We start from the raw sequence: 4,508 nt of genomic DNA on the forward strand, positions 1-4,508 counted from the left end.
ACCTCACTGTAATCTAAGCCATCGCGCAGTCATGACTTCACCCTTCCATTCCCATGACATCATCGTCTCAAGTCCTGCGGCGATGGGGAAATGACAAGGCAGGTGTGGACACACTGGGAGCCGTAGCCACAAACCCGCACATAGGCGGCTCAGGCCATAAGGTAGCCTTCCAGTGACCAAGGCAGCGCTGGACTTTGGCAGGCTGGGTGACTGAGCAGCCCTCCTCAAGGCCGCACTGCTCATCTCCTTGGCACGAGGAGCGGGCTAGAAAAGGTGCCAAAACATTGACTGCCTCACCGATTCCTGGCCAGCTGGAGCTGGAGTCCTAGTACCAGTGGTAAGCAACAAAGGGAAAAAGAAAAAGAAAGGTGACATCGATCACTCAAGCGCACGGAATGTGCGCACACTATTGGATAGGGCTGGCGCCTCTAGATCAGGGAGGAGAACTGACTTGATCGCCAGAGAACTGGACAGGCATGGCATCCAAATCGCCGCCCTGAGTGAGACCCGCCCTGCAGAATAGGGACAGCTGTCAGAAGTCAGTGCTGGCTACACTTTTTTGGATCGACTGTAGTGAGGCAGAGCGACGAAAGGCTGGAGTTGGCTTTGCTGTCAAAGCCAACTTGGTCAGCAAGCTGGCTGTACCACCTAAAGGTGTCAATGACCAGCTAATGACCATGCATGCAACTGCCACTCCCAGGTAAACGTTCCGCCACGCTCATCAGTGCCTACACTCCCACTTTGACCAACCCTGATGATCTGAAGGAGAAGTTCTATGAGGACCTTACCTCCACCATCACTATAGTGCCCAGGGCAGACAAGCTCATCATTCTGGTGACTACAACGTCGATCAGAGTCGGCACCGACCATGTCCTCGTTAAAAACCAACATTGCTAGCTGCAACAGCAACAGCAACAACACCCTTTTTCTAGAAGCATGTGCGGCACACAAGCTCTTGATCACCAACTCCATCTTCTGCCTTCTCAAGTGTATAGGACTTCCTGGATGCACCCACCCAGGAGACCTCAAGGCACCAAATCGCCATAGTAATCAATGATGAAGCCATTGCACATCTTCCCCAGATCCCGACACTACCCTTGATGAGCCGCCAACAGATGCTGAGGCCGCTAAAGCCATCAGAGGATTGTCCAATGGCAAAGCAGCTGGTGCCGACGACATTCCAGCTGAAATCTATGCAGCTGGTGGCGGAGTTCTGACCAGTCAGCTGTCTACTTTTTCCGCACGATGTGGAGAGAAGGCAAGCTGCCACAGGAGTTCAAGGGGGCCTCCGTCGTACATCTGTACAAGAGCAAGGGCAATAGGCAGGACTGTTACAACCATCGAGGCATCTCTCTGCTGTCCACCTGTTTCAGGAGGTGTACCATCAATAATTTTCTTCTTTTTGGTGCCTCATCAGCGCCTTAGAGCAAACTTTTTGATTTTGGCGCTTTATAAATTTCTTTTGATTGATTGATTGATCGCGGGAAACTTCTGGCCAGAGTCCTGCTGAACCACCTGACAGAGCACCTTGAACACGACCTACTACCCAAGAGCCAGAGTGGATACGGACAAGGTTGCAGCACAGTGGATATGATCTTTACAGCCCGCCAAGTCCAGGAGAAGTACCAGCAGCAGAATGTCGGCCTATACTCCACATTTGTGGAGCTGACAAAGGCTTTTGACACTGTTAGCCGAGAGGGCCTGTGGAAGATTATGTCAAAGTTTGGCTGCCCCGACGTGTTTGTCAACATGATCTGCAAATTCCACGACGGCATGCAGGCTCGAGTCCAAGACGACGGCACATTATCTGAGCACTTCCGTGTGGCCAACGAAGGGAAGCAAGGCTGCCTCTTGGCACCTACCCTGTTCAGCATGATGTTCTCTGCTATGCTGACAGATGCCTTTCTCTCCAGGGACATAGGGGTCGACCTGCAATACCGCACTGATGACAAGATGTTCAGTCTGCGCAGACTCAAGGCAAAGACCAAAGTCCAGATGACCACTCTCAGGAACTTTCTCTTCACAGACGATTGCGCATTGAATATGCCTCCAAGGAACTGGAAGAGCAGATGAGCACAGACTGCTTCGTCACATCATGCACAGACTGTGGCCTCACCATCAGCACCAAAAAAACAGAGGTGATGTCAACCCGCTCCTGGAGTCCCCTACACAGAGCCCTACATCACCGTGGACGATGGACGTGGCAGACAAGTTTGTCTACCTAGGCAGCACCCTGTCTCGCATTGGCAACATCGCCGATGAGGTTGCCTATAGGATCGCTCTCGCAAGCACTGCCTTCGGCAGACTTCACGCCTCGGTGTGGGAGCTTAGAGCAATCACCCTTAAGACTAAGCTCAAAGTCTACCGCCCTGTTGTGCTCCCTTCCCTCCTGTACGCCTGTGAAACTTGGACTGTATACAGCCGGCATTCCAAGCAGCTCAATGCCTTCCACATGAGATGTCTCAGGAAGCTGCTCCACATTAAAAGGCAGGACAAACTTCCAGACACGGAGTCTTACACAGGGCTGAAATGGAAAGCATCCATGCCACACTCAAACATTCCCAGCTGACATGGGCCAGTCATTTCCGTCGCATGCCAGAGGAGCGCCTGCCAAAGAGACTGCTCTACGGCGAACACTGTCATGAAAAGTGCTAGCAAAGTAGCCAGAGGAAACTTACAAAGACACCCCTAAAGGCCTCCCTCAAAAGTTGCAGCATAGATCCAGAAACGTGGGGGGGGGGGGGGGGGTTTGCAGCACCACACCAACTGGCGTAATTTGGTCAAGCACAGCGTGACGAAGTATGAGAAAGGCCACATCTGTGAGGCCGAAAGGAAACGACAGCTCTGCAGGAACAGATCAAGTTCCTCCTCACCTAGTCAGCCCCCCACCAACGCTTGCCCTCAATGCAAACGGTCATACTGCGCGAGGATCGGCCTTATCAGGCATCTTCGCACACATGTCATTGGTCATCTTTGCATGCGAAGGACGAAAAGAAACGACAGCTCCGCAGGAACAGATCAAGTTCCTCCTTCTCACCTAGTCAGCCCCCAACCAACACTTGCCCTCACTGCAACCGGTCATACTGCGCGAGGATCGGCCTTATCGGGCATCTTCGCACACGTCATGGGTCTTCTTCGCATGCGAAGGACGAACATCATCACTGGTCTGGACCCCGAAGGGTGCAGACAGGTAAACCGACTCCCAAAGACCTCATCGATAATTACACTTATTAAAAATACTCACAACTCTCCAAGGTGTTTGAGACGCCCATCAAATAAGCTTATTTCATCATCTTTCATTTTCTGTTCACTTCTTTTGGGGATAACCCAATGACTTTTGGGAGAAGATTCCATCCAAAGATGCTCACCCCTAAAAGAAGTCCCGAGGCCCATCGCCATTTGAAAAACAGGGCAAAATAGTGCACGGCTTCCACCCGTCTTTATTTACAAACCTTCAATTCATGGTCCTCAAAAATAACAGTAACAAATTGAGGGCACACAAATCCTGATTTGCCGTGCATAGGAAATTCTAGGCCTTTTTAGGTCTGCACCCGTTCCCTAGGCCCTTGTCTCCCATGACCACACAGGAAAAATGTAAAGGAAATGAACACCTCCCTCTTTTTCTAAGAACAATGCAAGATTTTGCAATTTGCTAACAAGGGCTCGTCCTTGTCAAATATCAAGATTTATTACAATAAGTTGCAAGACCAGAATGATGAAAAACACAGTATTGTTTAATGCTTATTCAGTTATTTATTTAATTTGCATGCACTCCAGGAAAAAAAACCCCTAAAATTATTATACACTATAATATTTTAGCAAAAATAGTCACAATATCTTGTTTACAAAATGTACAACACATGATGTTTGTGTCAAAACATGAGTTTAAGAAAATATTTTGTTCACTCATTCATTCAACATGTAGGCCTTAATAAACTCAGCTTTTCAATTTGATAATATCGTCACAAAGTTTGACATTTTGCTGAAATTTGACGATAATATGGATGAAAAGAGTGCGGCATCTCTTTAAGGCCAAAAAATAAAGTCTCCGGTTTCTGGTCAGCGCCCGCATCACCGTAGCCATGTGCGTCAGCAAAATGAAAAAGTTTTTTTTTCAATGTAAGATGATGTCTCAAAACTGTCAAACTCACTGGTTTGACTGGAATCCTGCTGCTGCACAATTTTAACATGTTTTTAGATGGGTTAAATTTAGTTCGAAACCATTTGCAGACGGGGTTGTAATATTGCTTCTGGAAGCCAGACTGAGAGAATGATGGTCGTGTATCTGGAACCTGTAAACGCTTTTTAATCAGGGCAATATGTAAGGAAATAGACTAAAGACCAGCTGTATGGTCTAACATTACCGTTTTCTCTGATTTTTGTCTTGACTTTATCCAAATTCCCCGAAGAATATCGGTTGAGATCGTAAGTGGGTGCAGACTTCTCAAGCCTCATGGCCTTACTGAGGTCACCTCAAGCTCCACGCTGAAGGATATTTTTGAGAGTTT

This window comes from Patiria miniata, unplaced genomic scaffold (genome assembly GCF_015706575.1).
Source record: "Patiria miniata isolate m_02_andy unplaced genomic scaffold, ASM1570657v1 HiC_scaffold_20, whole genome shotgun sequence".
Taxonomy (NCBI): domain Eukaryota; kingdom Metazoa; phylum Echinodermata; class Asteroidea; order Valvatida; family Asterinidae; genus Patiria; species Patiria miniata.